The sequence below is a fragment of the Nannospalax galili genome, unplaced genomic scaffold (assembly GCF_000622305.1).
Source record: "Nannospalax galili isolate Female #2095 unplaced genomic scaffold, S.galili_v1.0 scaffold215, whole genome shotgun sequence".
Classification (NCBI taxonomy): Eukaryota; Metazoa; Chordata; class Mammalia; order Rodentia; family Spalacidae; genus Nannospalax; species Nannospalax galili.
The window spans coordinates 6399895-6413985 of NW_008338533.1; positions in this window are offsets into that span (position 1 = coordinate 6399895).

A 14091-nucleotide genomic window follows, 5' to 3' on the forward strand; every position below is an offset into this window, starting at 1 on the left:
CGCGCCCAGCAGGATGAGTGGGTGGAGAGGCTTCCTTTCCGGAGTGCTGTTTGCTGTCCATTTGTGCTGCTGTCTCTTTTTTATAAATTGTATTTTCATTTATTCTTTGAAACCTTCACTGCTACGGTCTCTAGGCATCATCTGCAGATGCCCAGCCTTCTCACCTCCTCCGACTGCCTCCTGTGGCTCCAGACTTCTCAGTCTTGGTGTCTACGTCTCAAAGCCCTTCTTCAACACCATTTGCACCTACACCCAGTTTTCTGTCCAGAAGTTGGTGGAGGTTGCTGTTCAATTATGGAGGGCTCCTTCCTCTGGAACTTGGCTCATTAAAGCCTTCCCACATCTCAGATGCTCCAGTCACCACATAAAAACATGTGATGCTAATATTATCCATTGTCCGTATTTTTCTTGGTCTACCCTGAGGGAGTGGACTTCATATGTTTAGACAAACTCTTACAGAAGCTTCTAAAAGGCAAACTTAACCTTGTGGATTTCTGAAAAGTTATGACGGTTTGTGCAGACTGTCTCCACACAGGAGTTTTCTGAGGTTGAGTTTTCTGATATTTTGAACCAAATATGGTTTCTTGTGGTCTGTGTGGAAAAGGATAGAGCACGTCCATTATGGGTAGCATACTTGGCTTCCAGCCCTCAGAGAAGAGAGATAAGCCTCCCACCACTGTGACAACCAAGAATGTCTCCAGACTTTGGCATGTATTATCTTCATGTACAAATGCTCAGCTTCTTTCTGGGGGGAAAAATCTGTATTTATTTGATCTTTGCACATGATTTGACAAAAGGTATAATGTTCTCTGACTTCGTGAGCTTATACATGCAGCTTTAGCCCAGGTGTAAGCTTGCTTTTAACTTTAAATGGGCTATGCCTTTTCTGTAAAGAAAACAGATTTCAACGTTTCATGAGTGTCAGCTGAGATTTAAAATGCCCTCATCACACTAGGCCGCAGGACAGAATTAGAAAATATTGCAATGTTTCCACCCAAACAAATGCCCAAATGTCTTGAGGGCTCAGTGAAGCTAGGCAACCAGGCAGAGCAGGCAGGCTGAGGTCACATCTCACAGCAGGCGCGTGGGAGCCTGTGGACCAGCCCAACCACCAACAAGGGAAGAGCCCTGGCCAAGGGTGTCCCGGATGTCCATCTTGTCCCTGGCACAGAGCTTGGATTTGAAATGCCAAAACTCTCGCAGGACGGGCCCCGTTGGTTTGGAACCCATCTGCCACAATTCACTATCTCCAAGTTTTTATTATAAGGACAGATTTATATTCTATCCTTATCTGGTTCCCTGTTTCCAGTCCAACACTGGGCTGAGCAATCTGGTGTGAAGACAAGGTCACCCCCGTCTGCTGTTGCTAGCAGCTTTCATTTACAGCAGGATAAAAAAAAATAAAACAGAGCACAGATTCTGCAATCCAAAGAACGAGAGGTTCCGGTTAAACACAGCAGACACTTGAAGACAGTCCCATTTGTTACTGCTTTGTAGAAACAAAATTCATAATATAGAGAACAAGAGGCATTCTTGGCTAAATTTCCTTGGATGTTAAGACATTATGGGATATCGCATTTATCCTTAGCTTTGACTTTTCTCCTAATTTAGTATCTGTTTCTTTGACTGTTGCAAGTGTACTTGGGTCTCCTTATCAGTTGAGTGAAACAAGCTCTAGTCACTTCGAAAAGTAAACCCTTAATACCCAATCGCTATCAAGGCTTGATTTCAGTCAATAGGCATTTCAGACGTTTAATCCTAGAGAGGCACTTCACGAGTCTTTCCACCCATGCTGTTAGCTTCAGTTGGAATAAAATGACTTTTAAGCTCTCAGCTCTAAAGCAACATGGAGGAACAAACGTGCTTTAATGTGAATTCTTCCACTTGATGAGGAAGTCCTCTACACTGACTTCCTGTATATATACACACACACACATACTTTGGCTGAAAAATTACTAAATGTAAAACTGCGATTTGTCATAGAAAATGTGGCAGCTGGAGAGACAGCTCAGAGGTGAAGGCGGCTCCTTGACCTTGCAGAGGACAGGTTCTTTCCTAGCACACACGTGCTAGGGTTCTCTGGAGAAACAGATCCAATGGAATGAATATAAAATTTTATATGAAATTTATTAATTCAGCTTATATTGAAATGGCAGCGACAGATGTGGCTCACTGGAGAGGCTGAGAGCGCAGCAGTGACTCAGCCCACAAGGCTGGGTGCCTCAGCAATCTCAATCTGGAACTGAAATCCTGGGGGATTCCTGGAGAGCCCTGGTTCTCACTCGACACTGGAACCCTGGAAAGGCTGGATTCGATAGCAAAGAAGTCAGAACTAGCAGCAACCACCTAAATCAACTCTGCGGCTCTGAGACGGCCAAGCGTTCAAAAGGAAAATAGTTTTCCTTCTGCCACGCCCCTGTGCCCAGGCTGCTACCAGAAGGTCCCGCCCACATTTGGGGTGGGTCCCCCATCAGTAAAGGTCCCGCCCACATTTGGGGTGGGCCCCCCCATCAGTGAAGGTCCCGCCCACATTTGGGGTGTGCCCCCATCAATGAAGGTCCCGCCCACATTTGGGGTGTGCACCATCAATGAAGGTCCCGCCCACATTTGGGGTGGGTCCCCCATCAGTGAAGGTCCCGCCCACATTTGGGGTAGGTCCCCCATCAGTGAAGGTCCCAACCACATTTGGGGTGGGTCCCCCATCAGTGAAGGTCCCGCCCACATTTGGGGTAGGTCCCCCATCAGTGAAGGTCCCAACCACATTTGGGGTGGGTCCCCCATCAGTGAAGGTCCCGCCCACATTTGGGGTGGGCCCCCCATCAGTGAAGGTCCCGCCCACATTTGGGGTGGGCCCCCATCAATGAAGGTCCCGCCCACATTTGGGGTGGGCCCCCCCCATCAGTGAAGGCCGTCAGGACAGTTTTGCCACCTCTGCTCCCCACTCAGTGAGTCTAACCTGTGGCAAGTGTACACGAAAACCAGCCGTCGGATCCTCGGTACACAGAAACACCCGCACACACCCAGACGCATCAATAAAAAGTAGAAACAAATCTTTAAAAAGTGTGGCAGGGACTTGATGCAGCAGCAATACTAATGTCATCCAGAATACACCAGTATGCCATTGGCCCTTTCTCTTTTTTATGGTAGACTCTTAAACGTTTAAAAGTCTGCCCTGCTACGAAATTTCCAGACGTCCATGACCAGGCCTGTGCAGTTAGAGTAAAAATGTCCTGTCTCTTGTCTCTCTTACTGACAATAAACTCTCTGGGATCCACTGGAGATCCTATCTCTTCAGAACTATCTAAAGACATTATCCCAGCAATCGCCTTGTGACTGCATCATTGATTTTCCTGCTCCACTGAGTGACTTCCATCAGCTTATAAACCTGCTATTATTTAGCTCATCATAAAATTAAAGGTCTTTTTTACTCCATCCATCAGCCAGGCACTGCCACACGCTTCACCTCGCAGTAAAGCGCTGCGGAAGCAGGCCTGCAGTCATTTTCTCCAGTTTCCTCCTCCCAAGGCCCTCCTAACTCTGCACAAATCAGAATTTTGTCCCTGCCACTATACTGAAACTGCCGCATTAAGGATCATTTGGGTCCTAAAGTTGGAAAGAAACACTAAGTCGTATCATCCTGTCAGCCACAGGTCTTTAATCGTGCCATCCAAACAGGCGAGGGTTTCAGGCTCATGGCAGAACAAGGTAGAAGAGTGGGTTATATGCAGCTTAGTCTATGTGATGGGGGTTACTGGTTCCCAGGGGGGGAGTGGGGCTTGGTTAATGCGTGACTCCTGCAGTGCTGGACTGCTTCTCGCCTTGGGAGGAGCATGTGGTACCCTGCTCACAGCCCTGTTGGTTTAGGACTTGACTCCAGTTTTCGCTGCTCTCTGCTCATTTTGCTGGACCTGTCAGCAGGATTTGCCACAGACATCCATATTCTCCTTAATAGGCAATTTCTGTGCACCTTAAGGAAGCACACTCTGTTTTCCTCTGAAGCTGTCAGTCTTTAGCCCAAGTGTCTGTGTCCGATGACCCCATTGTGAGCCTTCATCAGTCCCCCCTCACCTGTTCTTTAGCTCGCCAAAGTTCTAGCTATGCATATAGCTCAATACCTGATTCTTATGAGTTCAAGTTAAATTGTGTGACTTTCTTTGACTTAAAAAAAAAAAAAAAGAAAACATTGCCTTAAGAAAGATACATCAGTTCTTACTTGTTAGTCTGGTATCAGAGGGTGTGTTTTCTGGTATGTAGTAAGAACAGCTTTAACTGTGAAACTGTCCGTACTCGGTCCTGACTCCAGGGAAACTACCAGTGAACATGTGACGACTCAGTTATGGTCAGCTGAGCCCCTCCCAGAGCTATTAACCCTCTGATAATACACAGACTCATGGGCATGTGCTATAGTTCATACAAACTTCAGTTTTCTGTTTGCCCTGGCTTCATTTCTGTGGCTGTTAGGATCAAACGCCCTGACAGAAAAACTGAGGGGAGAAAGGGTTTATTGTACCTCCCAGTTTGAGTTATACCATCATTGCCAGGAAGTTAAGGCCACAGAAAGTGGAAGCAGCTAGTCATGCCCACACAAGAGCAGAGAGATAGATAGATGCATGCCTAGAACTCAGCCTGCCTTCTCCACTCCGACACACTCCAGGGTCTAAACCAGGGCATGGTGCCACACACTTTTAAGCTGGGTCTTCCCACATCAATTAAGGCCATCAAGTCAGTCCCCCGAAGACACGCCCACAGGGTAACCTCATCTAGACCATGCCTCATTAAAACTCTCTTCCCATGTGATTCTACATTTTGTTAAGTTGCCAATTAAAACTAACCTTCACACTGGCTAATATGAATTATGAAAATCCTCCATCACATTCTTCAGTCTCTAGACTGTCAAGGAGATAAAAAAAAAACAAATATTACTTGAAGCATTTGCTGATATGTGATAACTGTGGTAATCAGAAGTTATTATCAGGTATAAATATAACCACAAAAACAGGGCGTGGTAGTGCACGGCAGGCAGGTCTCTGTGAGTTGAAGGCTAGCCTGATCTACACAGTGAGTTTCAGGCCAGCTGGGACTACAAGGAGACCCTGTCTCAAAAAGACAACAACAACAACAACAACAACAACAATAATAATAATAATAATAATAAATACAATTGCAAATACCCTCAGACTGGGCAAGTGTAATACCAAGACATCATTATACAATGTTAAAAGAAGTGTACAGTAACACGACAGTACTTCCGCAGAAAGACCTGGACATCTAAGTGACTTCAAGAGCATTGGTCATATTAGAATGTGGTGAATTAGAGGCTGGAGAGATGGCTCAGGGGTTAAGAGCACTGGCTGCTATTGCAGAGGACCCAAGTTCGATTCCCAGCACTCACATGGCAGCTAACACCCATCCTCAACTCCAGTTCCAGGGAATCAGACGCCCTCTTCTGACTTCTACAGGCATTGCACAACATGGGTGCACTTAAATACATGCAGGCAATACATTCAGACGTATAAAATAAAAATAAAAAATAAAAATTAAAATATCACAGTGAAATATAAAATGGTGCTTGAATGTTTATACCATTTCTTTTTAATGGTGTTTAATCCTGTGTATCTATAGCTTACTTTCAAAGCATGGTTATAGTGAGCTAAAAGTCCTAAAAATGACAGCTCTGTTAAGCCCAGGACAGCACACCAGTGTAGGTTACTACGAGCGATCCCATCCTCTGGGTTTACTCCATCTACCCTGAGAAGGAACAACAGAAATGTTTCTTACCTCTCTTTGCCTCCATTCAAGAGCTTTTTCTTTCGGGACTTTGAATAGAAACAGCACAAAACAAGAAAGGTGTTTTGATATTTTCAACTAGTAAGCCAGAGCTATTCAGGAGTTTTATTTCCTCTACATATTCTACAGGAAAATAGAGAAGGGGACAGTAACAACTCCAATCTTTTTGAGAGAGAAATGCAACATCCCTGATGGTCTCAAGAGCGGCCACTGACGAACTCTTCAGGTGCTGATAGTTTAAGGGTCAAAAGGCTGAGATGTATGGTTGTAAATTCCATACAGCATAGTCATGAGTCACGTGTGTCCCTTGAGGAAGAACCATTGTCCAGGCAGCCAAGGCTTTTCTTTCATGCTTATCGAAGGCTCTTTCCCCAGTCAGAAGTTCAATTACAAGAAAGGAATGTGGCCTCAGAGTCTCCTGGTGAGACATGGGCAGGCATTACAACTATTCCTCCTTGAGGAAGTCGACTCCCTAGTGGAGCTGTGGAGCTGTGGGGCCGTCGTTCTGATGGAGATGACAACAGGCAACTGAAAATACAAACCGTACAGGCAGTTCCTACGGCAGACCAGAGAAGAGATCAGCGAGTGGCGATACTGAGAGACCTGATAGAGAGATCTCTCTCTCTGGCTCTGTGTATCTGTCTCTGTGTGTCTCTGTCTCTCTCTGTCCCTCTCTGTCTGTCTCTCTGTGTCTGTCTCTGTCTGTCTCTGTGTGTCTCTGTCTGTGTGTCTCTGTGTCTGTCTCTGTCTGTGTGTCTGTCTCTGTGTATCTCTCTTTGTCTCTTTCTCTGTGTCTCTGTCTCTGTCAGTCTCTGCCTGTGTGTCTCTCTGTGTCTCTGTCACTGTCTCTGTGTGTGTGTCTGCCTCTCTCTCCATGTCTGTCTCTGTCTCTGTGTCTCTCTATATGTCTGTATCTCACTCTGTGTCTCTCTCTCCATGTCTCTCTGTGTCTCTTTCTGTGTCTGTCTCTCTCTCTCTCTCTCTCTCTTTGGATTATCATTGGTATTAGAATGGTTATATGCAGAGCCTTTTTTCATTATCTTATCTCCGAGTCCATATTTGACTCCGATTTCCAGACTGAAATGAAGCGTTTTTAAAGCCATCACTTGTTCAAGGCTTCTCACAAACTTCAGAAAAAAACTAGTTTTCCCAGATGTCTCTCATCTTAATGACAATATAATTATTTTTCAGGCTCAGGATAAATCTGTCTCTTATTAGTAAGTGACTGCACAAATCAACGATTACATTCACAAACTCACCAGTATGCGCAACTTTTACTGTTGTCCCCACCCCCAAACCTGAGTGTCTGGTCAGCCAACATTGATCTCTTATGCCACCTTCAAAGGCTAGGAATCTACAAACTTTGGAAGCTCCTGATCAGTTTTCTTGTGCATTTTCATGACACATGTAAAATTTTCAGCTTTTTCCTTAAAGGTGGGCTTATAATTTTGATTAAGTTATATTTATTCTAAAATATGACAGGCTTGTTTTATATGTGGCCTGTTTAAGACTTTTAAAACATCTGTGGCCTACAGTGCCCACAGAGTCCAGAAGGGGGCGTTGTATCCCTTAGAACTGGAGCTACAGGTGGTTGTTAGCTGCCCTGTGGGTGCTGGGAACTGAACCCAGGTCCTCTGCAAGGACAGCCAGTGCTCTTAATCTCTGGGGCAGATTTCCAGCCCTTAGAGCTTTAAAAACAAAATGTGGTTTCAGTTTTATTTTGTGTGAATTAGTCTAGCTTTTCAAAATGGTTTCCATAGTACAAACTGTGACTCATGATGGGTGGGAAAGTTCATTCCACCCTCTGCTTCCTTCACATCCCTGAGCAGGACTTCACTTAAGAAACCACACAGGGGGATGGTCCCTTAATTTGTCTTCAGTTTTAAAACTCAACATTGTCTCAGAGTCCTCTGCAGGTATTGTTGAAGGCACTGTTCCTTTTTTCTTCCTTCCTTCCTTCCTTCCTTCCTTCCTTCCTTCCTTCCTTCCTTCCTTCCTCTCTCTTTCTCTTTCTTTCTTTCTCTTTATTTTTTTCTTTACTTTTTCAATTTTCTAAAGAAAAATAACACTAAAACGTTCAAATGCAAGGCTCTGCTTGCACGGCTCCCGCAGGAGACGCTCAGAAGTGGTGACGGGTGTGATGAAAGGGTCCTTTCCTCTCCCTTATCCAGGGTCCAGGCCTCCATTTTCCCTTCCCTAACATCAATGGAAAGGACATAATAGAAGGATCGGTCGTATCAGCGGCATCACAGGCATTTTATTGACCCCATGCCCCTTCACAGAATACACACTAAATTGAACCATTACGGTTATTCTCAAAATGGATTGTCAGTATAATTACCATTGTACAAAAAGCCTTAGGAACGTCTACCGCCTCTGCTTTGACAGCAGACACTTTACAAACATGAGCATCAGCAATTAAAGACACAAACATCATCACAGCAACAAAGGCCCTGTCCTCAGCTCTTATATCTTTTTCAAATGATGCTGGTTTCCTCCATTCAAATGGGATAAAATGGTTCTACAGTTTAAATTCAGTATTGATGTGAACTGAATAATTCAATTAATCGGGATCTTTGGTAGCATAATTATTTTTCATGCAAGTAAATCGTTTTAGGCATCCATTTACATTCATTGAATTAAATCATTCAAAATAAACAGTTTTATGAAGAACAGGTCCTCATCACTTTAGGAGCAAATCAATCCGATTTCTATAGTGGAACTGGGAAAGAAACACATACATGTAGGGAGACAGACGCATGTCCCACCCCTCCCAAAATGCTCGGAGCTCAAGAAAAGTGCCTGGTAATTTGACTTCTCATCCTGTTTTGGGGGTGTGCCAGCAGAGAAGCGTGGCACAATTAGGGCAAAATTTAACTGAGTTAAAATTGTGTGAGTGCCAGAAATATTTCAGCCCGATTTGAGTCAAAGCAGCTGAGTTCTAATTCCTGTACAGCCGACCTATGAAAAGCACTCAAGTTGATGCTTTTGCACAGAGCAGGTCTTTAGTACTGTGAGATAGCCTGTGCTCAGGGATCACAGGAGGGTTAGTCAGCTTTGTGTCAACGTAACCAAAGTACACAGCATAAGAAACTTAAGAGAGGAAGAAAGATTTACTTTGACTCCTTGTTTCAGAGAATTTAGCCTTGATTGTTTGGACCCACGCCCTTTGGCAGGATGTCATGGGAGCAGCAGACTGGGGCACAAGCTGATTTTCATTTCTTGACAGAAAAGGAAGAAGACAGAGAGGGGACCAGGAAAGAGCCAAAGACCAGATTTCCCCAAGGACCCTCCCAGTCACCTACTTCCTCCACCATTTAAAGTTCCAGGAACTCCCTCAGTCTCGGGACCTAGTTTGTAACACTGGGCCTCCTGGCCTGATCTTACTCTGGTTCAAATCAATCCTAAAGGAGAGATTGCCGGACACTCGGATTCATTTGCAAAATATACACTCACTGACTCAAAGATCACTGCGCAAGATGAGCCTAAACAACAAGGAAAACATACTTTGAAAGGCTATGGGGGTTGGGGGGTGGGTAAGCGGAGAGACCACAGCATGTGCACTGTTGGGAAATTCGAAACAATCATGTTATAGGTAAAGCCAACTACACAGGCTTTTAAAAGATAGGAGGGGGGTAGAGATACCCATCTGATCATGTCTGTTCCTGTGAAAAGATGTGCACTTCAAGAGCACTGGAACTAGAAATCAATAAAGTCAGCCAAATTGGAAAGGTGGGCTTTCCTGGGTGCAAGATTGCTCAGCTCCTGACTGGTCTAGCAACTGCACAGACCAAGTGGTGTCAGCACCAAGGGGTCTAGGTTCCCTTGGTTCAACCGTTCTTAACACATTTTAAGGATATTTAATATAATATGCAAGCTAGGAGTTACAAAGAGACTAAGACATGTCAATTTCCAAGCTACGAATCTCTCAAACATTTAATTTAATTATATAATTTTCAACTCAAGAGACATATGAAAGGTCATCAAAAGCAGCCTAGGAAATTGTTTCCCATGTATCCAAAATTCTGTCTCCATGTTACAAATTATGTTTCTGCTTAGATTTCCAGTGGAAAAGTTTACATAATGCATGTATGTAAGTGCACCTATGTCATACAATACCTGGGAGATCCGAAGAGGGTGCTGGATCCCCTAGAACTGGTGTTACAGATGGTTGTTAACAGCCATGCGTGCTAGGAACCTAACCTAGGTCCTCTGCAAGGGCAGCCCATCCTCTTAACCACCAAGTCATCTCTCCAACCCTGAGTCCAGAGGCTTGTAGTAACTAATTGAAATGTTTAAATTTTTTATTATGATTGTATGAATATAAAAAACTTTTGTTTTTCTAAATTCTTGCCCTAAGAAAAATCTGAAACATAGTTTGCATTTCTTGCACAGGCACACACAAGTCACACACACATACATGCAGAAAAAATACTCACATAAAAATCAAAATTAATAAATCTTTTTCAAAAGTAAAAAGTCGCTAAATCCCTTATAGAGTTTCTGTTTTGGTAATTTGAAAGGTAAGGCAGAAATCTATTAAAAACAACTTCCAATGTGATTACAATATGCAGACATTCTTGTAGCTCATGGAGTTGGCACCCTGCCTTGCTTTTATGAGTCAATGAAGGGGCAGTTTCCATAGACTTACAAGATACTGAAGGAAGGTAAGCATCTACAGATCACCAACAGGTGTCGATTTCAATAGTTTTAACAGGTGTAGATTTCAATAGTTTTAAAAGATCTTTTCCTCCAAAAAAATTTCACAACAGACACATAATTGGTACAAACATCCAAACACACAGACACTCTGGGGGAGCTCACTGGAGATGGGCCCCAATGCCTCTACAGGGAGCAGCCAAGATGCTCAGTAACAGAAGTCATCATCTAGGGATGAAAGGGAAGCCCAGTGTGGCGGGCGAGTTCCAGGTAGCAGTTGACCCCGACCAAAGATTAGAATCCCTTTTTTCTTTCTTCTTTCTTTCCCTTCTTTCCTTCCTTCCTTCCTTCCTTCCTTCCTTCCTTCCTTCCTCCTCCCTTCCTTCCTCCTTCCTCCTTCCTTTCTCCTTCCTCCTTCCTTCTTCCTTCTTCCTTTCTCCTTCCTCCTTCCTTCCTTCCTCCTTTCTTCCTTCCTCCTTCCTGCCTCCCTCCTTCCTTTCTCCTTCCTTCCTTCCTCCTTCCTCCTTCCTCCTTCCTTCCTCCTTCCTCCTTCCTCCTTCCTTCCTCCTTCCTCCTTCCTCCTTCCTTCCTCCTTCCTCCTTCCTCCTTCCTTCCTCCTTCCTCCTTCCTCCTTCCTTCCTCCTTCCTCCTTCCTCCTTCCTTCCTCCTTCCTCCTTCCTCCTTCCTTCCTCCTTCCTCCTTCCTCCTTCCTTCCTCCTTCCTCCTTCCTCCTTCCTTCCTCCTTCCTCCTTCCTCCTTCCTTCCTCCTTCCTCCTTCCTCCTTCCTTCCTCCTTCCTCCTTCCTCCTTCCTTCCTCCTTCCTCCTTCCTCCTTCCTTCCTCCTTCCTCCTTCCTCCTTCCTTCCTCCTTCCTCCTTCCTCCTTCCTTCCTCCTTCCTCCTTCCTCCTTCCTTCCTCCTTCCTCCTTCCTCCTTCCTTCCTCCTTCCTCCTTCCTCCTTCCTTCCTCCTTCCTCCTTCCTCCTTCCTTCCTCCTTCCTCCTTCCTCCTTCCTTCCTCCTTCCTCCTTCCTCCTTCCTTCCTCCTTCCTCCTTCCTCCTTCCTTCCTCCTTCCTCCTTCCTCCTTCCTTCCTCCTTCCTCCTTCCTCCTTCCTTCCTCCTTCCTCCTTCCTCCTTCCTTCCTCCTTCCTCCTTCCTCCTTCCTTCCTCCTTCCTCCTTCCTTCCTCCTTCCTCCTTCCTTCTTCCTTCTTCCTTTCTCCTTCCTCCTTCCTTCCTTCCTCCTTTCTTCCTTCCTCCTTCCTTCCTCCTACCTTCCTTTCTCCTTCCTTCCTTCCTCCTTCCTCCTTTCTTTTTTTTCCCTCCTTCCTTCCTTCCTTCCTTCCTTTCCCTCCTTCCTCCTTCCTCCCTCCTTCCTTCCTTCCTCCTTCCTCCTTCCTTCCTCCTTCCTTCCTTCCTCCTTCCTCCTTCCTTCCTTTCTATCCTCACAGCCTCACTTTCACTATTCTTGCACATTTTCATTCATTCATTCATCCATTCATTTAATTGAGACAGAGTCTTACTATGTAGCCAAGGCTAGCCACAAACTCTTACTCCTCCTGCTGAGGGTTAAGATAGTCCAAGTGCTGGACTGTGGGTGTGCTCCATCACACCTCACTGTGCTTCACACAGTCCACCTCACTACTAAAATTGAGAAGGGGCTACATAATGCCTGAACAACTGAAAATGAAATCAAGGTTGATAGCTTGTGATTATGAAGCAAAACATAATCAAACACTGTGTTTAATGAATGGTTTTGTATCCTCGTTTCTCCCTTTCTCTAATTTTGCTTTATTTCCTCAAAAAAAGTTTCCCTTCATTGCTTTATAGAGCACTGCTTTAACACATTTCATTCAGAAGGTCAAAAGGAAGGACATCAAGGTGTGTGCGGTGACAGAGCTTTGGAGTTGCACCCTTCCCTGCACACCGCAAACTCACACTCTAAGGGCTCATGTGCAAAAACTTAATGTCCCTTTTAAAGTATTAACCAGGTGGAAGTTTGGTCTGACTGTGGTATTTAGAGGCAGGGCAATCGGCAGGTGACTAGGGTTAGGCACGTTCATAACCGAACACTAGTGACTTCTAAGAAGAGGGAGAGACTAGAACACTAGAACATATATGCACACCTTCACTAGTGTGCACAAACACATACACATATACATGTGTGCACAGACCTGCACACATACATACAGACCTGTGCATGCATACACACAGCACTCCTCATCTGTTATCATGTTATGATGCTTACCCTGTCTCTCTGGTATTATGTTTTCAGCTACAGAAAACAGTCAGCATGTGCAAAAACTTAATGTCCCTTTTAAAGTATTAACCAGGTGGAAGTTTGGTCTGACTGTGGTATTTAGAGGCAGGGCAATCGGCAGGTGACTAGGGTTAGGCACGTTCATAACCGAACACTAGTGACTTCTAAGAAGAGGGAGAGACTAGAACACTAGAACATATATGCACACCTTCACTAGTGTGCACAAACACATACACATATACATGTGTGCACAGACCTGCACACATACATACAGACCTGTGCATGCATACACACAGCACTCCTTATCTGTTATCATGTTATGATCTGTGCTTCCTTGGGGCTCTGTTAGCAAAAGGCTATCTCCCAATGTGGTCCCTCAACCTTGGAGCAGATCTGTGAGCTAAAATAAACCTCTTTTTGTGAGTGCTTACCCTGTCTCTCTGGTATTATGTTTTCAGCTACAGAAAACAGTCAGACGCCCATGGTGATCCTGATCTCACCCTGCCGCCAGCCAGGGTCTGTTAGGAGATGCTATACCATGTGACATACAGACGGATGGCATGGGGAGGGCAGCACTGAAGTGTGTGGAGGGGCAATTCTTGGGCAGAGACCTAGTTAGCTGAATATTGTGAAACACGGCCTTAGCTAGCAGAGACGATGTTTTCAAAGGTCACTCTTAAAGTGTCTCCTGTTCATTGTAGAAGTAAATAACTCAGAAGGAACAGTAGGTATAAAATACTCAAATCAACAGCCCCAAAACTCGGCTCTATACCCCCAGATGAGAAAATAGGCCAGTCAGAACACAAACCCCAGGAGAACAGTAACTCCAGGAGCAGCACAGAATGAGGGCTCATGCTATATTGAGCCATACAAGATAATGACTTAAAACGAGATTTAAGAAGGCTGTAGAGAAACCCTTAAGGCTCTGAGTCCATTATACAGCTGCCATTACAAGCACAAAAGCAAATGCTGGGGCGGGCGGAATCTGTCAGCTCAAACAAAAGTCACACAAAGCAAGTCACGCCCACAGTGCCTGCCATGTGCATTATTTTACTTTTCTGCTCTGGCCTTGCAGAAAGTACTATTGATGTTTAAAGACTGGATGGACTGAAGAGACTTGATGGACTGTGGGGAAGTGGCTCCAGGGCTGTTTACGGTGTGTGTGAGCCAAGACCACTGTAGGCCCTGACCTCATGTGGTTATCGAAACAGATGACAGGTAGGTAGATGATAGATGTAGATGGATGGTAAACAGAGATAGATACATGATAGGTGATTGGTGGGTAGGTGATAGATAATAGATAAATATAATTAGATATAGATAGATGATGATAGATAGATAGATGATAGAGATGATAGATAGATAGATAGATAGATAGATAGATAGATAG